This window comes from Parus major, chromosome 1A (assembly GCF_001522545.3).
Source record: "Parus major isolate Abel chromosome 1A, Parus_major1.1, whole genome shotgun sequence".
NCBI classification, from domain to species: Eukaryota; Metazoa; Chordata; class Aves; order Passeriformes; family Paridae; genus Parus; species Parus major.
Window position 1 is genome coordinate 10625183 of NC_031773.1, and position 25161 is coordinate 10650343.

At 35.1% G+C, this 25161-nt stretch overlaps 1 protein-coding gene across 11 annotated transcripts in view; it reads left to right on the forward strand.

Annotated features, from left to right (window-relative positions):
- Positions 1 to 25161, forward strand: part of MAGI2 (membrane associated guanylate kinase, WW and PDZ domain containing 2) — a 702680-nt gene that overhangs the window by 295442 nt on the left and 382077 nt on the right. The gene's annotated exons all lie outside the window — the stretch shown is intronic.

Consider the following 25161-nt stretch of genomic DNA (forward strand, 5'->3'; position numbering starts at 1 on the left):
TGCTGACCACAGTTTTCCCTCCTCCTTGGGGTTTTTCCATCCCAGGTGCCAGACCTCTCACCTGCCCTTGTTGAACCTCATTATTCTCTCCGACCAAGTCTCCAATTCTGGCATCTCCAACCAACCTGTCCAGGTCTGGCAAAATGGCAGCACAGCCTTCAGGTGTATCAGAGACTCACCCCAGTTTCATATCACCAACAAACTTCCTCAGAGTGCCTTCTGTCCCTTCATCGAGGTCATTGATGTTGAACAAATTGAATAAGATTGAAAACAAGCTGAGTAAGACCGAAACACATTGAATGAGACTGGAAAATGATCAGTTATAGCTTTAGGTTGGATGGCTCAAAGTTTCTGCCAGCATAGAAGAGATTTTACTTTGTAGCATTATTTGTACAGAAGGCAAGGATCACAGATCCTCTCTGCCTACATTTATCTGTGTCTTTGTGCTCCCTTCAAAAACTTTTGAACTTGGTGCATTTTAACTGAATGTGACAGAAGTAGAGGGGTCTAATTAATTAAATAATTAGATTTTCACAGATTTTTAAATGTTTCAGTTGGACATCAAGGTCAATCAGTCACAAGACACTTCTATAACAAATTATGTTTTATTAGTTCCAGTGACGTCAGACCTTACTGATGTCTGTCATTAATCACTCAATTGCTTTGGTGCCAGAGGATGTGTAAACACACATGATAGATGTAGATGGCTGTGCAATCCATTACTTTTGAACAGTGTAGATTTTCAAATATATAAAAGCAATTATGGTGGCATTTGAGCATCCAGCAAAATGTCAAACACCTAACAGGGTTTCATGTATGGAAACCTTGGGTGTTAAGTAACTAAGCATTTTTAAAAGTCTCCACGTATCTTTGCAAGCATATGAGAGAACATCTGCTGCACTTTTTAAGTACGAGCAACAAAGGTTCCTTTTCAGTCCACTGACATGCTTGTTTTTAGGAAACATGCTCTGAGTTCCAAATTCCTCTCTGGTTCCCTAAATTATGCATATGGACAAGGAAATTTAAGCAAAACTAACCAACCAAGCAAAAAAAAAAAATAAAAAAGGAAAAAGAATGTTTAAAAAAGAGCTTCAGATTTTTCAGTCAATTATCTGCAGACATCTTTCTTTTCTGAGGTGCATTAAAAATGTTCACAAGTAAGGTGCAATAATGTGCTAAGCATATGAATCTGAGATAGTTGCCAAGGATTTCCTAACAGTCGGCAGAAAGATTTAGGTGATGCTGGAGGCTAATTCCCCCTAAGATAAGTACTAAAGCTAAGTGGAAAACATTGCCCTGGGGTCATTCCTGTCTTTTTTTGTAAAGCAGACTAGATGATTAGGTTCTATTTGACATATATCATTTCTGTTGCTAAAATTAGCCAAAATTATAGCCCTATCTAGTTTCTAAATTGACATATCAATTTCTGTGAAATAAAAGTGTTCCTCAATGTGAAACAGGTAAGATCTACCCCTTAATATTCCTTGAAATTGTCTGTTCTATTTCATAAGATTCGTCAATATAGTTTTGTCATCATATTTAAAACTTAAAAAATTTGAGCCAGTATTCAAAAACAAGTATAAGTTCTGAATTATTACCTTTTCAGAGACTAAAGCAACTTCAAAATTTCCTTCATCTGTTTTAGAGCTCAGAGATTGGGCCTGGTCATGCAAGCACTTTTCCCATTGTTTCCCATCATTCCCATTGTTTGCAGTCTTGTTAATTGAGAACTATTTGCCTAGACCAGTCTAAAATCATATTCATGCCATCACAAATGCTCTGAAATATTTATCTTTGTAATTGATAGATAAACTGTGAATAATCAGCTCAACATTCTGGGTGAAAGTTGAGATGAAAGATTTTTTGCAAGTTATTAAGAAATACTCAAGATTGGAATTTATCTATGTTCTCTGTAAATATATTCTGAAATTCTGCTAGGAAGAATTCAGACCTAGAATCACTTAGATTGTTTGGGAGGAGTTTGTGTTGTTCTCCTAATCCTGGACAAAACAACATGCCCTCTTCTGGGAAGTGTGCAATTCATTTTCTCATAAAGTAATGAGATTACTTCTCATAAAGTAATCTCAGGCTTGAAAACATGGACAAATTTTATTTTTTAAAAAAATGTATTAAATTTCCCTTTAAAATCTCTCAGTACAAAAGATCCCAGTAGCAATGAGCCTGCAAGCAGCTTACATGCTGCTTCTAGATAAAGCTTTTATTCCAGGCTCTCTTTTTTCTCACCTTACACACGCAGGAACACAAGGGACTCACTCTTGGCATTTTCTGCCACTTGGTCTCCTAAAAACAGACAATAGTGTGTCATCCTAATTGAAAGCTCTTGATGTCCTATTAAACCAGTGACAATTCAGGCAAACAGAGCTTCCAAGCTCGGCAAAGGGTAAAGTCTTCTCTCCTGCTTCCTATTCATTGACCAGAAGTCTGTTGGAAGTGTGAGCTGAGGGATGCAGCTCACACAGAAACATGAATATCACTGATAGCCACCACCGTGCCAGGTGGCAGCAGATCTGGCAATGCCACACTAGCCACGCTAAGGGACAGAGCTCTAAACCTGTCAGATGTTCCTTCTCCCCTGGACCATAATCTCATGCTCATTATCAAGGCATTTTCAAGGACTAACACAACCAGTTTTCTTCCACAACTGATATTTCTGGATGACAGGACAGGAAGGGTCATCTTCAGATTCTGCTAAACAGAAGGTGGGTTGGCCTTGGTTTTAGAGGTCATTGCAGTATCTTCCAAAGCAGCAAAAATAGAAATGGGTCCCATATGTCATTAGAAATCTGCTTTTCTGGAAAAAATAAAGAAAAAAAATTGTAATTTACACAATATTTTTTTTTTTTTTTACCATAATGTATAAAAACAGAAATAAACGCCTTCTCTTTGTGAAGTATAAATTTACTGTGACAGTATTTTTATATTGCTAATTCACATTGGCTGAATTTAGTGAGGAAAACATTATTCATTTTGGAGGATTGTTTTGTCTTTTATAAAAACTGTTCCAAGACCTGAAGAGATGTTGCAGGTATGAGAAAGAGAACTGAATTCTATTCCCTTTTTGTGCAACAACTAGAACATAAACCAGTATCCCTTGGTCAGTCCAGGAAAGGATTGCACAAACATGGAGGGGAAAGTGTGGATGCAGGCACTTTATACTGGAGTCAGTGGAAATCCTGAACACATTTGCTGTGGAAACCATGGAGAATCACAGCTGGTACCCAGAGCAATGCCCCAGACAGAGCAGGGGTGCACTGCCTCCTGCAGAGTTCCATCTCTCCTGCTGGCACTGATTATCAGTCCCCAGCAATTTGATTTCTCTGAACAGTGTACATCACATTTTAAAAGGTGCTTAAAGAGGAGTATCAATGGTATCTAGAAATACAGCAAGGAAAGGGTTGAAGACAGTTAAGTTGCAAACATCAGTGCATACTCAGTCTACCAACTGTGCTTTCAGAAATGTCTTTTTTTCTTCCCTTATATGATGTAGTATTGTTGGGAAATCAAATGCAAATAAACATTACTTTGGAAAAGATGGAGAAGGAGGACATTACCACATTAATTTAAATAAAATTAAGTGAGCACAACTGACGTTTTTTTCCTTCACTGCTCGATGTGGTATAATAAATCATCCTTGATGTTTCCCCATTTTATTATCATTATCTGTGAACAAGCTAGAAATAAGTTGATTCTATATCAACTATGACATTCATCTGAAAAACAAGACTAAAAATTCTGTCTCCAGAGGAAAAAATTAAAACCATTAGGGAAATATAGAACAGAATGCCTAATCAAATGATTATATTGAATGAAGGAAAACCATGATTTGGCAATGAGGCATTTTGCTTTGTAGTCAGAATTAACTTGGTAATTATAATGAGTTATGAATTTTGCAATTTTTATTTTTTAGAAATGTGTAACTGTCCAAAAGAGTGGATTTCAAAACAACAGTGTTTCAACATCAAGGAAAAAAGTGTACTAAAGTACTAAATAGAATTAAAGTTTATATACACACAAAACATAACTGTAACTCTGCAAGTAACCTTAGTTTGCACCAAAACAAGTATTTACTGGTGAAAGCAGGGACACATGATTTGGGAGGAATATGGAAACGCTTTTCAAACATGCAGGAACAGAGTTAGAAATGTCAAAGCCCTTTTGGATTGGAATCCAGTAGGGGACAGAATGGGCAATAAGAAGGCTTCTGCAGGTTCATCTGTAGGAAAAAATAAAAAAGGATAAGTGTGTTCCTGCTGCTGAACTGTGCAGAGCACCTGGTGATGAAGCATGTAGAAAAGGTGCCCAGTGCCTTCTTTGCTTTGATCTTTACTGGTAAGACTGGCTTTCAGCAATTCCAGGTCCCTGAAGCCAGTAGGAAAAGTGGAGAAAAGATTACCCTTAGGGAAGAAGGGCCAGAGGGACCATAAGGGAACACTCAAACAGGTAAGGCAGGACAGGACATACAGAAGTCTGAGTGCATCCTTGAAGGTTTTTACCCATTAGTACTGAGGGAGATGGTCAGTCACCACAAGGCCACTGCTGGTTGTATTTGAAAGGTCACAAGAAAGCAAATATTATTCCTATGTAAGAAGAGAAGGGAGAAGGATCCAGGGAACTGCAGGCTTGCCTGCCTCACCTTGGTCCTTGAAGGGGTTGGAGAGAAAAATCATTACTAAATGCACTAAAGGACAAGAAAGTGATTGGAGATAATCATCTTGAATTTATGAAGCAGAAATCAGGCCTGATCATGCCTTGTGCAGTAAAATAACTAGCTTGGTGCATGAGAGGAGAGCAGGAGATGTTCTTCATCTTGACTTTAGTAAGGCATTCAGCACTGTCTCCCATCCAATCCTCACAGACTAACTGGTAAAGTATGGATTAGAGAAATGGACTGTGAGGTAGATTGAAGACTTCTTGAACTGCTGGTGCAAAGAGTTGTGATAAGCCACCCAAAGTCCAGCATTTGAGGTAAATCTGCAATGTGCAGGGTAATAATGAAGCAACAAAAGCATCCTGCTTAGCAGGTGTCTGTGAAATTCAAAGCATACGTTATGGACAGGCTGATGCAATACAGAATAGACTTTTTGGGGTAGATGAAACAACTGCACTTAAGTTCAGAGTAGTCAGATCTTAAAGAGCTTCTACCCCTTTCTGCTGGCATGGGGATTGTGTGGCTTGTAAGCAACCTTGGGAACTGGTTGTGGGGCAGGATTTTCCTGTGAAAGAACCTTGGCCAGCTTTGGGACAGATCAGCATCTTGAACTAGCACAATGAATGGAGGAAGAGAGAGAGGATGAAGCCACAGCAAATTTGCTCTGCACTGACATAAACTGTTGTCCCCTTCTCAATATGAAACAATAAGAATAAATAAAAGAGCAAAATTTCAGGAACTAGACCAGTATGTGGGCACAGTTGCAAAGAAGATTTTTTTCCTACTGCAAATACATCCTAAATTATCTTTCATGTATTTATAGAGTGATTATCTTTCACTGTATAAATCACTTGACACTATACAATAATGTTGAAAGGAGTAACAGTTTAGGCAAAGGCACACTTCTCTCATGGAAACAGGACTGCTTTGAAATGTTCCCATTAGCTTGACTTTTCATATATCTGTTTTAAATTTTATTGAGCAGAGAAATATTCCCTTTGAAGAAGTGCATCTATATCTATATTTTGTTACAAATGAGGTTAGAAATATTTCATTATTGATTGTGTGATTAATTAGAATGGTATCTAGAAGGAAACCTATATTAATGTTCAAGTGAATTTGGTTTGTTTTTCTTTTGTTGGATAAAGTACTAACTATATCAAGGGAAATTGCTTTGGTATAGATCAGCTGACTTAAAAGGGTTAACTGCATTTCTGGAAGGGCAAACCTATTTATTTCCTTATCTGTCTTGGACCAGAGAAAAGCAACTGGCATGGAAAGTATTTTATAACTGTGGCTAAGCTGTTAATTAGAACACTTCTCAAAAACAATGGATTTTGTGAATAAAATGAAACAAATCTTTGATTGAAGAGAGCAATTCAGAGCAGTTAGGTATTACTTTTGCTTACAATTTCCTGCATACTATAATTTAGGACTTTCTGGATTTTAAACTAGGTATTTGTAAAATTTGTAGATGTGTATTAAATTACATCTTTTTAGAATTTGTGTCTTAGAAAAATACACAAATCTCCAAGTATAAGCATAAAACTGTATGAGCACAAAATCTTTTTGTTTTCTTCTTTTTCACTTAAATGTGCACATCCATAACACAAGGCAATGTTAAGGCAGTGATAGAAATAGGCTTAGCTATTGGTGATTTTTTCTGAATAATAGCATGTTTCCTGAAAAATGCAGCTCAGGGATTAAACTCCATGTGATCTTTGCTTTAAGCTCTTAGATGAATTACAGAGAGGGAAGGGAAATATCTCCTCTCTACTTCTTTGAAACTAATTATTACAGCTTTTTTATTTCAAAGTATAACATTTAGAAACTTATGTATAAAAATGAGGTATTTTTTGGGTTAAATACACTGGAGAAAAAATACTTTGTTTTTTAGGTGACCTTAGACTTGGTGGTGATGTTACATGAATGAAAAGGAACATACACCTCAATTAATTATCACAAAAAATAAGAACTATTCATGCTAGGAGAGAAACAGATGTCCAGAATTTACTTGACTTTGCCACTGTCATGTAGTACATTCTGCATGAAAGCTAAGATTGGAATGCAGTAGTTTCTACCTGAAATATTCTTCAGAATTTTAAATAGTGGGATATTGGCTTTAGGGATTCATTTGCATTCTGGAAACTGGTCTTTGTTGGGGCTAGATAAATGAAAACACTTGAATAAAGTGCAAGTCCCTTAAAAAATGGGACAAGTAATGTGGATAAAGTCATCATATTGTAATATATTATTATTATTATTATTACTGTAATGCTTTTTGTTTAAAAATATGTCAGAGTCTATAAACCTTAACCATTTATTTTTCTGGTAAAATTTGCTTAAAGGGGAGAATTCTACATTTGTTAACAAGGATATCAGAACAAAAATTAAATCTCAAATTTTTATTCTCAGTTATTGCTCTTAAATTAAAATCACATGATCAGTTATTGTCACACATGTGGATTGGAAATATGAAGAGATCATGAACTTTATAAACTTGGCTTGGAAGCTGAGGTGCACTTCCACTTTATGTCAAGCAGCTTTTCTCTGGCCAGATAGGAGCCAGTCTGGGGGAGCACTGTGAGGAACCGTGCAACTCTTTTGGGTTTTATTCATTATGTGATGGTATGAATTACCAGAGAAAAAACAAAAGAAAAAACCCAAAATAAACAAAGACACAAAAAGGCACTGAATGGTTGATTTTGCTTTTGTAAACCAAAACTGAGCATCCAAAGTGTCAGCTAAGGTCAGTGGAAAGCATTATTGCTCAGCCCCACAGAAAACAGCTGAAGAGACCATGATGAGGCAGCAGTGGGTGAGAGAGCCTCACTCATAGACCTCTTGGGTTTAAATAAAACAGCCAAATGTAAGCCCAAAACACCTCTTTCCTTCCTCTAATGAACCACAAATCCAAGGTGACCTATGGCACTTAAATATAAACACATAGCTTTTAAAGCACTTTATAAAAAAATACTGGAAATTTCATGTTAATTCCTAAAATAATTATTTTTTTTAAAAAGAAAAAAAAACTTTTTTTTTTTTTATTTGAAATATAGTAAAGGAGAACTTTCAAAATCAGTCCTTTAGTTATTTCACAAATACCTATGGTTTTCTATTGAATACACAATCATTTTAAACATTTTACACTTTCTAAATTTTCCACAGAATCAAACGAATTTTTTTATTTTTTCATATCACAAAATGGGGACTTACTGCAGATATAAACATAAATAAAGCACCTGCTCCTGATGAGTTTAACCAGTAAAACAAACTGCTTGTTACTGGTGGGCTACTTGCCATGATAACTACAAACTGACAAAAGAAATATAATTTCTTTAGTGAACAAGAAAAGTTTTACAAATATTGAGATTAAATTCATGCTGTATTGTCTGTGTACCACATGTATGCATCTAAGAATTCTCATCTCTTTTTTGATGTGGACACTGGAAATAATAATATCTCATATACAGGGTGAGAAAGAAAGCAAATACTGAATTTTATTCAGACTGAATAAAATAGCTGAAGAAAACAATGCAGAAAGACAATCATGGGGCATGAATTTTAATTTTATTATGAATATCACTTCATTTGAGTATCTGAGAAATAAGCTGCTTCTGGAGGTGCTTGGAGAGTAAGAAAATCAAGCATTATTTCTCATTGAAATAACACTATATTCTATGCTGCACTAGTTTTGAAGCACCAAACATCTCAGTGAATTGATTCTCTTAAAGAAAAAGTGCATGTCCCCAGTATACACACCTGTTTTTTCACCACTCTTGATGGCAGTATCATTAATAAAAGTAGATGCTGAGTTTTCCTTTGTGTATTCATCAAATTATGACTATAGGCTGTGGCAATCTGAAAGAAATGTCCTTTAAACAGAATTTTCTCAAAATCTGAAAACCACTTATCTGTGGGAACTGCCTCTGGAACCAGCATTATGCTGCATCCCAACTGGTGGATTTTTGCCATCAAATGACAATCAGGCTTTTATTTCCTGTATTCATACTGTCTTGTCAGCACAGTGATGGAATGTGAGAACATCTTGAGATGTACAACACCAGTGAAAGTGTGATTTAGGTACTCACAGTAGGTGACTGAAATGCAGTGTTAGTTTGGGGTTTTTTTTATTTTCCTTAACTTCAGCATTGTCTCAGACATAAGCTGCTACATTCAATTTTACATCATCTATTCCTCCTGATCTTAATGGATCCTGAAGGTGCTTGATTTTAAATGCTATCTCAAGTGCTTAAATAGTAATTTTTCACTTTTTGTTGCAGTGAGTAGGTAACAGAGCACTTCAAAGGTACGTTTCCTGTGGCATTTGCCTTCCTAGTTATGGAAAGAATTAGGAAATCCTATTCCCAAGTCATCTACTGCAAGTCTTCTAATGATAAATTTGGAAATGTATCACATTATGTTGTTTGACATATTGTTTGACAATCTTCCTTTGATTGAAAAAAAAACCAGGCATTTCTGTTTGTCCTTTAGTCTCTTGCCCTGTAATAAAAATTAAATGCACTCCTTTTCTTTCTTACCTTTTCTCAGGTTTGGAATGCTCACTTTTGCTGAATTGAGCTGATTTTTTTCCCTATAGCCAGTTTCTTCCTTCAAATCTAAATGTTTTGTTTCGCTCTTCAGAAAACTGATGTGTTTGCATGAAATTTTACACAGTAGTTTGTCAGCACTTGAAATAAGAAATACTGTACAACAAATTGTCCATACTGGAGTAATGCAGTTACAGTATAATTAATGCAGCTTTCAAGGCTCTCCTGCCTTCATTAGTGTGTAAGAATATTTTCCATTCATAATTCTCTCCATGACAACTCATAAAATGAACAGTTTGTGCTCATTTTGTGCTAGTACTCATTTTGTTTCTCAGTCATCCAAGACCATCTGCACACTCCTTACTCTAAAGATATATATTTCCATTTCAAATCAACTTGCAGTTTGCTGAATATAGCAACCCAAATACTGTGATTGAAGACCTCTTTAGATAAACTCAAATACTTTAATTTCTTCTTCTAAAATTCCTGTGAACTAGGTACTTCTTCCAATAGTGTGGTCTCTCTTGAGAGAGATATAGACATCTAATTTTGTGTTTAATTCAGAAGGCCCATAATGATTTGCTGTTTCCCATCTTAAGTTGAATAGGTTTTAAAGCACAGATCCTGTGTTTCAATTTGCACTATTTTATTTATTCTAAATAATCTTATCCCCAAATCCAGCAAAAGTAAAATGTAAAAGAAACTAATCATTTCAGTCATGAACACAAGGGGTGGGGGGAAATCTTGTAGCATTTGTATATTTCAATGCTCCATAACGTTGAGCTCAGGTTATAACTTAAATAATAAGCAGTTCATTTTTCCATGTTCAGGAACCAGGCACATTCTGTCACAAAGAACCAGCACACACCTTCACCATCCAGGCTTCATGCTGATCATTAAGAACCCCCTGCAAGGAGCCTGAGGTCAGGAAGTTTTGGCCATGTACATGTTCTTTCAAAACTAGAGATCTGTAAAACAACTGCCTTCTTTTTTTCTCCTTAGAAGCCGGGTAACACACAGAGATTGATGCTATTTAGGTTTGAGAAAAACTAACAATTCATCTCTCTTAGTATCTTAGTAACTCCTAGCATCCAGTGATGGGAATTACAGGAATAATGGGAACGATGATTACTCTTCTGCTGTAGTAATGTAGTCAGGAGTCAAAAAAACCAAAACACTTCCTTCTGCCTAATTGCAACAGTAACTCAACTTTCAACTTCTGCAACAGCTATATCCACTTAAATCAGCTTCAAAACTTGCATAAAAATGGGTTTGCTTTAATATTTTAGCATACACAGATCTTCAAAAAAAACCAAAATTAATGTTTATGGAAAATAGTCAGATGTATTAATTGAAATATATGAGTCACCTACACATCTATAAATCTCCCTCTGCAGCCTGATTCACAAGCTAACCACCACTGCTTTGACCTGTCAGATTTAAACTGTGGGAAATGAGGAAATATAAAATTAACCTTAGCTCTGCCCTTGCTAATCCATGGCCTATGATATATATTTTTCATTTTGTTTTTTGCAGATAATATAAAAGAATCATGAAAAAAGCACTTTGCTTACTTCACAGAAACACTCTTTTTTCCCTTTAACTCACTATATATTTTACCACTCTGCCCTGTCATGCACTGCTTTTGGAGATGGGTTGTCACATATATTCCCAGTGGCTTTTGCAGAGGTAAAATTGGAGTGAGTTAGACTGAGCTGTCATGTACTGTAATCCTTTATTTTATGCTTTTCATAAGGTTTAATTTTTCTGAAGTGATGCTTTGTAAGAGATACTAGGGACAGTCTTAAATATGTGTTAACAAAATTTTTTTGAGAACGTAATTTCTTATGTAGGAGGATATAGATTTATATCTGACTTCTGCCATACAGGAATATTGTCTTAAGATTGAAAGCCTAACTATAACATAGAATCCTCCTACAACAATAAAACAAGGAAAAAGCCAACCGAAAAATCCCCACAAAGTAACCCAAACTAAGGAAAAAAAAAAAAGAAAAAATAAGATAATAGAGATAATAGAGCTGAATTGGACTGTTTGGTAAGTCAAAGTCACCACACATGGAAATTTCTTACCATCTGAAGAGGCAAGGACTTTTAGAAAGTTGCTGAGGATGCAGTTGCTTCTTCAGCATGATGGAATCCATTAAAGGATGTATCTAACAATATTTTGAAGTTTTTATGGTAAATAGTGAAATACCTTTCTGAACTGTTTTGTCGTGATGGTAACGTAAATGTCATAATTAAATCTATCATTTGTCATAGGAAAAGGGATCCTATGGGAGAAAACAAGTCATGGTATGTGCCATTTGAATCATTGTGAACTATGGACTTTTAGATTTTGATGCATAACCTTGACTATCTTCCAGACAAATATCAGAAAAATGTCCTAAAAGGTTGTAGATTTTTACATGTGGGATGCTGAGTGTTGGAGTCTCAGCACAGTTATAAAGTTGTCCCATTCTTAGTTTTGCTTTTTCTAATTATGTGTAATTTACTATACAATGATGGAAAAAAGCACTATCTTTAAACCTCAAATCCTGCAGATTACATGTCTTTTTTTTTTCCAAAGAACTGTTGATGCAGATGTTATGCTCATAAAAATTCACATGCATATGTCTCCTGCAATGATCCCCTGTACCTTATGAGCAGAATTAAGCCCTGCAGCACAGTTAAATGCCATTCTGCTTTCATAAACAGGTAAACTGAGGCATTGCAGTCATGACTTGCTTAAAATGACACCATTTTAATGATAAAATTATTGGTGCGAGCCAGGAACTCTGACTAGCAATTATTTGATCCGAACTGCAAGAGCATACAGCATCCATTAAGCCAGACCAACTTCAGCCATACTTCTTTATAACTTCGTACTACAAATGTTTCACTTGCATTAAGCTATAATGGTTGTTGACATTTATATTTCATCTCTTCCAAGTACCTCTTTCAGAAGGTTCAGCCTTCTAAAGCCACATCATAAATCCCTTTTTAGACACTCATATTTTTCACTTATTTCTTTCCATTTAGTTTCCACCCTTCTCTGCAAAACATCATCACTCTGACCCTGCAGTGTGCTAAGCACACTTTAAAATTCCCTTTCCTTTCCTGATGATTTGTTTCATTAGTGACATTCTTCAAACCAAATGTACCTAATCCATGGTTCAGTCTACTAACAGGAAATCGGTTCAGTGAACAGGGTTTTATATAACAAAAGAAGTGCTCACTTAGAGAGTACTTTTAATACTTTGTTCATTGAAAAAAATGCTGACCTTAGGGTTTTTCTGGCTTTAATGCTCTGGTGTTTCAGTTTGGATTTAACTGTAAATGAAAGCCTTCAAAAGCCACATAATCCATTGATCTCATACTTGCTGAAGCATAAGTTCCATGGTACATGCGTGTATTTTATTTCTTTATTTTTTTTTTTTCTGTTGTAATTATGTCAGCTATGTTATTCCCAGGCATTCCTAATACTGTGTCTGTTCTGCTGCACATTTCTTAACCAAGGTCCAAATGTCTACTTCATTTTGTATTGTTTAATTTTGAAATTACTAATTGCAATCCCAGCATCTGAATTCATTTGATGGGAGAAGGGAGTGTCCTCTTTTTTATGTTATAAGTACTTCAGTTATTAGACTTTTGGGGCATAGGTGTTCTGCTTTGAGAATTTGTGTATCTAAAGATATAGTCATCTTGCTTGATAGATTTTTGTTGGTTTTGTTGGTTACACAGACTTTTAACTTTTCCTGAGACATTTCCTGAGACTATTTTGTGTATTCTGACAAGAATGTTTTTATTTCTTTTTTCTTTTAGAGAGGTTATAGATATCAAACTACAACAGACTACAGACCATTAGATTATTTTATCATCTCTCAAATCAGTTTAACTAGCTGCACAATTCAGTGTTCCGAGGAAATACCAAAATCTACTGCGACTATCACCACTGTTAGCTTGGCTGGCTTTCAAAATTATTAATCTATTTGTAATAGTCCAGAAAGGGAGAAAGATGGACATTAAGGTCAGGGAATGAAAACAAGACAAATTATGCCAAAGAAACTCTGTCTTGAAATTGTAGCAGTCTAAGGAATTGTTGTGCCAATTAAATACATTTATTTATTAATTTGTTTCTTTCCCCAGGGAACAGAGATTCCACAGTGTTATTGATTAGAATACTTGGGTCCTAAAGTAAAAAAGCCTTTTTACTGAGGCATGTCATGCTTCTTTTATTCTTTCATTTTTAAATCTCGTAAAATAACATCTACCTCACAGAACACAAATGACCTTGTGTGGCTCAGCTATCATTAAATTATTAATATAAATTCATTTTATATTAGAAGCATGCATGGTGATCAGATTTCAAGAAAAGTAGGTTTCTAAAGAAAGGAAGTGAGAAGAACCCATCCAGAATGTGAGCAAGAATTATATAACATGGTTTTTTACTCTTAGCATATACTTGAAGAGCTTTTTCTTATGATTTGTCTCATGGGTTTTCCATTGATCTTCAGTGGGATGCAGGTATTTGAAAATCCTAGCTACAGAATCACGAGACATGCATATTTTCTATGTACAGATCCATAGTTTGCAAAAAGGACTTGTTGTGATACTTTTTGCCACTACTCCTTGAAGTGATGGTCCACCTCATCACTCATCTCTGACTATTCTCTTCCTTCCCTCTGGAATATGTATCTCATGAAATGAGATGCACAGATGCAGTTTTAACCCTGCCCCGAATATCCTCCTATACATCCTGCTCTACCTTCTTAAAGAGAGGACAGAAGAAACCCAGCCATTCATTATCTAGTTTTCAATTCAGAATGCACTTTATCTGACTGTAGCCTTGTCTAAAAGAAATTATTCCTCCCCATTTCAGTCATCTGTTTTTGCTATTGTGATGAAATGCCAATAACACTCAATAGTCCATGCTACTGGCAATAAGATCACTGTATTGATTAAGGAACTCTTCCTTATCTAGGACTACCTGTAAAATAGAGTATTTTGCTATGTCATGAAAAACTTGAATAGCTGAAAAATAATGCCAAATGCTCAGTGTAGCATCTGCAGTATATCCCAGTACTGACGAATAACTATTCTTCTTTATTCACAATTAAAAATATCCTTAATATTCTTCATATGAAAATTGTTGCCTGTACCATCACTGGAATCAGATGCAAGGCAAAAATCCACAAGTCCTCTTATGACTCCTCTAGGGAACATGAGAGCAGCAGTAAAGATATAATCTATATAATTGACCATAATCTAGTCAAAGTTTCAGCTTTCGTTTTGGAGTAACCGTGTATGAGTTCCTCCTGTTCTACTCTTTCAAAGAAAAACCCTTCTGTATCATATTTTAATGGAGTCGTAAGTTAGAGATATTTGCAATACAGTATTCTGTTTTTATTTTTTGCTTGCTAGGCTACAAGATTTTGGTAATACTCAGAAGTTAGTTCTTATTTTATCAAATCCCATATAAGAAACTAGAAAGGTTGAATGAATATGTACTGAATTTTGGTATGTGTAATCTTTGTTCACAAGAATTTTTTTGTCAGTGGAGAACAGTGAGGTAAACTGTGATATCAGAAATCTTGACATGTGTGTCAAAAATGGGTTTCTCTTCATGTGTGAAGGTTTTCCACAGAATACAGGAAAATACAGTAGAAGAGAAAGTAAGATTAAGCTCTTGGTGTTGATTCTGACAATTGAATCCAGGCCTGACACTCTAGAAAATGGGTAGTTGCAGCTATCTACCTTCTAAGGAGACTGTAAGCTGTGTGCTTGGGATGCCAGCTCATAACTCTAAATCATGACATTTCCAACTAAAGTATCATTAAAAATTGGGTGTTTAGTATTTTCATTTTTTTTTACTTTCACAAACAGCAACTGCAGTTGTTCCTCTGTATTTAACTGTTTCTAATGTTCCCACTCCATAGGATATAAGATATCAGAAAGATATTAGGAAGACTTAATTTTCTGTAGTTGGACAACTATGCAGTATTTCTGTAGTATGGATAACAATCATTACCTATCACCAATTCTAACTTTTAGTTCACATTTGAATTCACAGATGTTCTTTAAAATCTTTACTTGTCAGCTTTCTTTTGCCAAATGTGTGGCTTCTTAATTCCAGAATCCTTATAGAAAAAAACCACTTTTTTAAGAAGTTAAAAAAGTTGTGATTTCCATCAGAGTCAAGTTATCAAAAATTCTTCTAGAGAAAAGATTTTTTATTTGTGCTAGGGGAAAAAAAAGACCTATAGAAGTCAAATATGATTTATTAAGCATACTTTACCAGTTTTGGTTTCCATTTGACAGTCAGTCAGTTCCTACAGAGTGAATGGCATTATTTGCTCTGCTTTTGAATTTGAAGGCATGGGATCTCAGTAACGATAACAGCTCCTGCCTTACAATAAGGATGGTTTGCCTTCCTCTTTCACTGCATATGGAAGTAGGACCTTTGATTTTGTGCTGAAGACAGAGTTGCTTCAGCCCATTTGTAGAGTCAAAAATTCACCTCAGACCTATGAAGTTTGTCTACCAGACACACTGTTCTTTATCCTCAGTTGGCAGGTTATATAATGACCTATATATTAGCCAAATTGAGTTCTGAGCGATCCAGGGTAAGGCTATGATTCAGAGATGGTGTTTGAATGTGGCTTTATACACATCTAGATGTGATATTAGCCAAATTGAGTTCTGAGCGATCCAGGGTAAGGCTATGATTCAGAGATGGTGTTTGAATGTGGCTGCATTTGTACACACCTTCAACTTATTCTTGTCTAAAGGATACATGTCCTTATTCTTGTAAATATGTGGGGTTTACCCTTTAAACCTCCACTGTATATTGCATGATTTTCCTACTGTGTATTTATAAGTGCTTTGACTGAAAGTGGATCTTTTAAAAGGTGCCTTGGAGCCACTGTAAATAGTCCATCATGGCACTTCCAGTTTGACTGTTTAGTTCTGAGGATTTTTGTGTGTGTGTGTCTGAATCTTCCAAAGCACATTTCATGAATCTTTTGTTTATTGTGAAGGAAGAGAGGCTATTTCTTATTCTGATAGAGCCAATGCTGAGGATACACTCTGAATTCCATATAGCAGAGTAAGCCTACAAGCCACATATTGAAAGAGAGACATGAAATGTATTTTCTGAATTCTCATGGCTTTTAGAAAGAAAGAATGCCTCCAAGATGCCAAATCCACAAAAAGAGTCTCTTACGAACCTTGTGGTTGATCTCCAGAATGTGCTCATTACTCAGGCCTTCCTGATTCCCCCTAACCCTTCGTATCATCACAAAAATTATAAAAGCTTGATAGGTTGAAGATTACTATTGCATTATATAAATCATTTGAAATTGGCCATTGTGCTCCAACATAGTCAGGGAGACTGAAGGACACACAGATAAATGTATGTTTGTGTATATGCCATATCCTTCTTTCCTTCCTTCTTGATTCCCTCTCTTAATGCCATTAGAGAAACTTGATTCTCCTTAAGAAACCAAAATAAAAAATTTCAGTGAGTTACACCAGTGAGTCTGCACCGACTTTTGGGAATCACTCTTGATTTATATCTCTCTGAGAGTTAATTAAACTCTGAGGCTTAATGAGATCATTTAGGAACAGATCTGCAAGGACATACCATGGGGCTTTGTGCAGGTGAATAGGTCCAGTGAATGGACTGGGATTATTCAGCCTTATACATTTTTGCAGAATCAGGTTTTAACTTCTAATTTTAAATTTTAGTTTTTCTTTCAAGTTTTGAAAAGGATCTGAAATATTAAAATGTGTTTAATACATGCAAAGAAGATTAGTAACTACAACTGCTTTGTTATGGCCATACTGAAATATTTTATATGACTACAAACACTGTAATTTCTGATTCAGGGTATCTATAAAGTATATTTCCTAACAATACAGAGTGTAAAAGAATGCAGTGTAACCAACCAGGTACATATTAAAACAACAAAACTATAATGTGTGATACAATAATTGTACAGAATGTCCCATGATGATATTGTCAACATTAAAGATAAGGCAGACTTAAAAAACTCAAAAAACCCAAAAAACCTAAACCATAAAAAAATAAAACCCACACTTTGAAGAATACAAGGGAGAGCATTTTGTTTCAGACAAAGAAGTTTCTGTAACAGCAAATATTACTATAAGAAAAAAAAAAATTTTAGGAAGAGGGAGGGAAATATGGACTAGTCATAAGAGACACAATAATAAGAAGAAGAATAAGAAGAGAGGATAATAATGAATGGAACGTGGGAGGGCAGGGCTGTGAGCCGCTGCCAGCGGGACTCGGGGCGCTGCAGCTCTCCAGGGTCCTGAACCTGAGAGCCGCCACTTTGGTCAGGAGGAGCACGCAGAGGAGTAGTTTAATTAAGAAAATTTTAAGTGAATGCGGCCAAAATTACTGGAGAAACTTAAATGTTGGATTAATTTTTTGTGTGTAAATAAGAACATTCAGCAATTTTGTTTATTAATTAATTTATTTATCTACTTCTTTGTTTATTTACTTATTGAAGTAGGGATTGTGTTTTGTACATCCTGTGCATTTCACTATGGTTCTTATGGAGAATTTTCATGTTTTTGCATACTCATGCACAATGTTTAGAAAAGAGTTTGATGTATTCTGCTGACACAAACTTCCCATTGTTGCATTCCTTGTGCATTAGATCTAATCAGAGATATGCTTCCATTCTGCTTTTCATACTGAGTTAATTCCCTCTTCCAGTGGGCAAGCACACCACAGAGTGTTTCATTTACTTGTCATGGTGAGATCAGGAAATCTAATGTTAATTATTATGGTTTCAATTCCCAACTCAGCTGCCTATGTCAGATGTGCCACTGTGTGAGTGTTTGACTATTAATGACTAGCTGGAATATTACTATGTACAGTAGGAATATGAGGCTTGCTTTCTTTTTTTTTTTAAGCAAGGTCTTCTAGAAAGAAAAAAAATCAAAATGATACCAGAAATATATGTCCAATAATTGATTTAAATACAAAACTATCAGTTATATGTGTGCATATAAGAATTAAGTGATAAAATTCTTTGGAGTTTTAAAATGTATATGACATTTAAAACTCTGCATGAATACAGAGGTGGATGCTATTAATCATAATAATAATACCAGAATCTTATTAATGAGAAAAATATTATTGCACCTAGCTGAAATACTGAAAGTATAAGAAAGATTAAATAAAATAATTAAAATTGTAGGTCTCATATCTCATACATGTATATAAATACAATTCTTATATATGTATTCTGAGTAATTTAATGATTGTCTTTTGCTAATAGGAAACAAAAAATCCAGAATTTCGATTTAATCTCCTCGCCTATAGAAGCCCTATTGATTTCCCCACATTTGAAATTTCAGAGTAGAAGAGCAATTTTATGAGAAATGCTTACCTCCTCTTCCCATACAACACATCAGGAGGGGGAGAAAGAAAAAATGTGTCATAATTTCCAAATGTTGGGTTTCCCTAGAACAATCATATATGAAATTTTAAATCAGCCACCTCCCAGTAAAACACTGTTGACTTTAGAGGAGTATTACAGTCTTTGGTCAGTAATCATTAGGGGTTACAATAATGAATGTGTTCCCTTTCTGTAAATACCTAGCTTAGGATTTGGCCTATTTGTGGAAAAAGTACAGACCTTCCATTTTCTTTTGCAAAGGTATTATAGCAACCCCATAAAAACATAACTTACTTTAAACAAGATATCTTAATATAGTGTATACAAGCAGAACACTCAAATGTATTTTACTTTCTTTTGTGAGTTCCTTTATTTTAATATGACATTAAATAAAGAACATTTTTATATTTACAATTAATATAAATATAATAAATTAGTAGACTTAATGCTTTAAAAATTTGTTTTCTTAATTCGTTATTAGCATTATCTTAATCAAAAATTTGCAATAAAAATTTTGAGAACTGTTTTAGAAGGGGGTTGTATCATACGTAGGGACTAGGGAGGACTGAGCAAACATGCAGTTGAGCAAATAATCTCTAGCAGATAATAACTTAGAAGCATAGTGCAATAATACTAGTTTGAGAAGGCTCAGTCAAGAGCCTTGTTATTTTGCAATATTACATCCATTCCTCTTGCAAATTTAAATTTTCTTATTCTTTCTGTTTCACTCCTACTAGAAGTAGCACACAGGATTAAAGAATGTTTGCTAAAATGTAATTTAGCTCTTCTTAAATCATGGTGAAATAACATTTAAGTAAAAACATAGTCATGGCATATTAATGTTGATACAACCACAGTGATTTTTCAAATTTATACTTTAATTGATATTTACAGATCAGGAAATTATTTTTCTCCCTGAAAAAGTTTCGCAAAACTTATTACACTTATCTGTTTAACAGAGGAAAAATAAACTTGCAAAAAATATTATTTCTATTTAAAATTGTATTTAATCAAGATATCATTTACATAAAAGGAGAATTGGCAAAATCTTTGACCACTTTTCATGGATTTAGGCAATTGTCTTTGCAACATACTAAGTGTCTTTAGCAAAAACATTTGGCATCTTTGTGGTTTCTTAAATTGGATGACAGAGCACTAGGGCGCAGTCAGAAAGATAGGTTAAGGATTTATTTTTATTTAATTTTTTCACATAACTTAAATACTTGAAATCTAGAAAGATTCTTTACAAACTATTATATTTTCTCAAAAGAACAAACAATTTACTTTTTTTTTCTATCAGACGAAAGATAGTTTTGCATAATTAAAAAATTGTATCTTCCCAGTTCCAGAGAGTAAAACTATCAACACATGGGCAAAGTCATAGGTGCAGGAAGACATTCCAACTCTAGTTTCAAATAAAGTAGGTTACATGCCATAAACTCAGACCAGGTAGAGCTTTAATTTTTGCAGTCAGTGCCACAGGAGTTGTGTGATTATGCTGCTGTTTAATAAGGAATGGGGCATCTTGGTACGATACTTATTCTCTGGGAAAAAGGGGAAGAGGTCCTCTAATAAGAGAAGTGTGCTGAGTGAGTCAATCTAGTGCCATTGGAAGAAGAGCGAACAGTGAATAAACCAGTAATTGACATCTTGTGGTTACCTCTATTGTAATTCAATTAAACTGTATTGAGTTCCAGCAGGGGAAAGCAGTAGGGGCACAGATCCTCACTGCCATGCTACCATAGACCATCCTATGCAGGCACTGGAAACCAATTTAAAAACTTACTTATCCAAAATAACACATTTAATGAACACACTGTCTGAAGAGGACTATAATTATCTTCTCCTTCTCCTCATGAGCCTGAACAGGCAATATTACAAGCTCAAGGAGAAACAATTGAACTATCCCAAGAAAGTTAAATTAATATCCTCAAAAAAATAATCAGACATTTTTATGGGACTTTTTTCCCATCGCTACCCACTGGCTTCTGCCAAAGTTATTAAGGCTACCGTGTTTAGCAGTTAGATGAAGACACTTAGTCTTCTCTGAAACACAAGTCTAAGAACATATTGGCAAAGTAGTTTTGTTAAAGTTTTGCTGGAAGCTGTACATTCCATTCCCCAAATACTCCACAAGTTGAATTTTATGGAATTTAATTGAACCTTGTACAAATTTTGTACAAGGAAATTAGTTTCCTCTCTACTGAGCCCAAGTGAGGCTGCATCTGGTGTGCTGTGTCTGAGCTCCTCAGTACAAGAGAGACCTGGTGCTCCTGGGGAAGGTCCAGTGCAGTTCTGTGAAGATGACTGGGAGAGTGGAGCATCTCCTGTATAAGGAAAGTAAAAGCTGAGGGAGCTGGGCCTGTTCAGTCTCGAGAAAAGATGACTGAGAAGGGACCTTAAGAATGTCTATAAGTATCTGAAGGGAAGGTATCACCAGGATGAACCAGGCTCTTTTTGGTGGTGCTGAGCAACTGGAAAAGAGCAAAGGAAAAAAAGTAGGAACTGATTCACCAGGAAGTTCCACCTGAACACAAGGAAGACTTCTTCACTGTGTAGGTAACCAAACACTGGAACAGATTTCCCAGAGAGGTTGTGGAGTCTCCCTCACTAGAAATAATAAAAAATATCTGGATGCAATCCTGTGCAATGTGCAACATACCCACAAGGGAAAAAAATGCATGGACATTCCAGCAGACTTGATGGTGAATTTGTTCCTCATTGTCAAAGAAATTCAGTTACTTCTATTTTTATCATTCATCTATTTTTTAAAGAAGGGGAAGTTTCCATAATTTCTTTTTGTGGTTTCCCGTAATTTGACAAGGAAAGGTCATGAATTCCAAAGAATATTTGTATTAATGTAGCTAATCATCTCTCAGCTCTTTCTGTCTCTTTGAAAGTCAAAGATAACAACTAATCCATTCCATGGAACAGCCTCTATAGTGGCTTTCTCTAACATGAGTCACAGACCACATATCAAGTGGCTTATTTAAAATGTGACTGGATTTAGACCACATCTTTATCTCAGCCTTCTTTTACTTTCTTCTTTGCAGTCTTTAACCTGTGATGACAAAGGACTGTAGGTAAAGCCAAAACCCAAACCAAATCTACCTCAAAATTGTTAAATTTCCTCATGATAATTTACAGTATTTTTAAGGGTGGAAGATACTTAAAATATTGTAAATGCCATTTTTGTTGTGGTTTGCCCCATTGTATAAATTATGTTTGTAACTTGTATGCACTTGGATATTTTCACTCATCAATAATATTGATGTAAAGGATCTGAAGTCAATAGCTGTTTTCTTCCTTTAGCACTAATTTAGAAATGTAGACTTGAAAATTCTACATCTGAAGAGTAGTGGAAAAAGAAGCTATTTGTGCCTGTTTGTCACACAAATTCAAAAAGACTTCATAAATACATGACATACCCATTTTCTTACTGATTGAATATAGTTTTATTTTTAAGGATATACCTTTCTGACTTGCATATAAATTAGCTGTAAAAAAGATGCAAGCTATTTCTATGGCTTCTTTTAGGAATAAATCCAGCCTTAAGGCTGCTATTATTATAAATAAAATAGGGATTTTTATTGTTATTTTATGTAGATATATGCATTTTTTTTACTGTTTTTAAATTAACATTGCAAATATTGAGACTATTTCTATCACAAAGTAGACCATTAATTTATTTTTGTCATGCCTCAATAATTTGATTATGTCTGTGTTGTTGTTTGAATTAAAGCTCTAATTTTTAAAAGAGTATGATTTAAAACTAGTTATTCTTCTGGGAAACTTTCAAATTCCTCCCAAAAGATTACAGGAGATAAACTTAATGATTAAAAAAACCTGTATTTATTTCTTGAGTAAAGTATCAGTTTGTACTGATTTTTATTTCGATAAATATTACTGCACAGAGTTTCCAAAACACAATTTTTATCTGCATGGTTGAGAGAGGTTTTCATCCATATTTATTACGTGGTTTTATTAATTATGTATACATGTCTTTACACATGATTTACATACCTAGTTGCATGTATACATACAGCTTTTAGATGGAAGATTAGCCTCCAGTTTTTTCCAGTGGATGAGTCCTGTACTTTTTACAGCATCAACATGTAAAGTCTGAATGTCTTGCTCCTGTCAATGTGTATGGCAGCCCAGACATTATAGAAGGCTTTTTTTTCTTTCTGGAAGCCTAAAATCATTGCTCTATTTCTTAGAAATAAAATTACTTTATTTTGAGAGTTGTAAACCATACTTTGCAATAGATGGGTGACCACAGCATTTCATTGTTGAAAAGCTCTACTATACTCAGCTTTGCTAAAGTGAACGTTTTGATGACTGTAATAAGTGTGCATAAGATGTGATCCTCTCACTTATCAAGAAACTCATCACATTCAGTGGGAGTTCTGTGCAGAATGACACAACTGCATTCTAGTAGTTGACTACATGGGAAATTTGTTGAGCAGTCTCTGATACACACTATTGTAAGTACTCCTAAGCACCAGGCAGGGTAATTTGTGTCTATATGCCTTCTCAGAAATGATAGTTTAGGTCTATTTTTTTACTGAAAACAAGTCTTATGTTGACTCTGTAACAATAATAAAAGGGTTGACAGTGTCCAAGTTAGAAAACACCAATGTACATGGCACTAAACATAGCTTGGCTGGCCCTGCTAGCCTCTCCAGGTGAGTTACTCAGCTGGCTCTCATATTTGACCCATTGCAGCCAGTAAACATCACTACTCTGCTTGCAATATTGTGGCTTCAGGAGGGTGAAAGGAAAGAGCTATTAGTAGAGGACCTACATGTGCTACAGAGAGTGCCCAAAAGAACTGCAGAATTCCACCTGTAACCAGAAACTTAAGACAATTGAGATGAAACTGTTTCGCTCCTGTCTTGAGTTGGTTCATGTGGCCTTCATTGCTGGGGTCATCTTAAACATGTTCTAGTGTTAAGTGTGTAATGGTTGTTAGATACCTTTCTACAAGGATATGCTTACCTGGGCATGACAAGTGTCCCACTTCTGACTTTTTTATTCTATACATAATTAAATGAAATGTAGCAAAGCAAAAGTCCAGTGATTTTTTTTTTCCCCCATGAAGACTGGTGTGAAATAATGCCTCACACACACACACATATATATACATACAATAATTATGGGAATTTTACCAGCCCCTTGGAGTCAGTCTTGGCTTCTGCTAAAAGCTCATGGACTGTGGCAAAAAATTTTGTCTATGATAGGAATGATGTGAAGCACTCTTACTAGAGCATATCTGAAAAGGATGTGTCAGGGTTAAAAAGCCTTAAGTCTCTGAAAGTCAGAGCAAGAAAGAGTTGTTAGTATCAGTCTAGTAGATATAATATAGCCTAATGATATGGTGAAGCTAATCCATAATCTCTCATATAACTCTTTTCCCATAGTATCCTAGAAGAAATCCAGGTTGCTCCTTTGTGTACTTCACAAAAGAATTACCTAACATCGTAAGAGTGATAGTGTAGAAAGCAGAAGGTGGAAATTGCATTCTGTGTGTAGTGCCAGAGGAACTGAGGTGTCTGTGGACAGATCTGCAGTTATTACAAGATGAGCAAATGGTTACTTGTTATTTTGTTGGAAATATTGGGAAGTTTTAGAAGAGCCTGTGTTGGATGGTGGATGGATGAGTAGGCTTTCTGATTTTAACCTGAGTCTCTAAGAATATGGTCATAGGAAAACAGGTTTAGATTTCTTCTGGAATAGATGACACCTTACATCTACACATTTAGTTTCTCGGAAAGATTGATTAAATGCGGATGCCTACTTTACCCTTTGTGCCTGGTTTTGTGGATGTTTCCTGTTTGTTACCATTTTATAATGAATGCATAGGAATATTTTGGGTGAAATTGTGGTCTAATTAAACACAATAAATTTTTAATGGAAACTGAGGTTAAAAGCACAGTATTTTTCAAGACTCACAGTCTGTTTCCTACAAGATTTTCTTGTAGCATATTGTTTGCAAGTAATTCTGACTTTTGCAGCAATATTTGGGTATTTCTTATTACTTGGCAGTAACTAGGATTCCCACAGAATCTGAATTCTTTCAGTCTTTTAGAGCCTAAATTCTAACACCCTGCATCGTATGGCAGCTTTAATCAGGGTAATCCCAGGGAGCAGGGCCATTGGTTAGCCTACAATTCAGAAAGTCAGTTTTAAATATAATAGCCCTTACATCAAAGATACTTTGAATTCCAATATAATAATATGAATAAAGAACTAATATTTTTTTTTTTTTTAGTTCAGTACAGTCCATTTGCTGATGAGAAATTAAATATGGCTCCAGCATAAATATTTAAAGATTGTATTGTAAAAAATGTACAGTTGGGTACAATCTGTAAAGGGATACAGAACCAGCAGAGCGTCAAAAAATAAAATTATGTTTATTTAGTAATAAGCCTCTAATTTTAAATATTTAGGAGTGTCATGGTATCCAAACTATGTATGAGTATTGTCACTGGAAAGTTTAATTGCATAT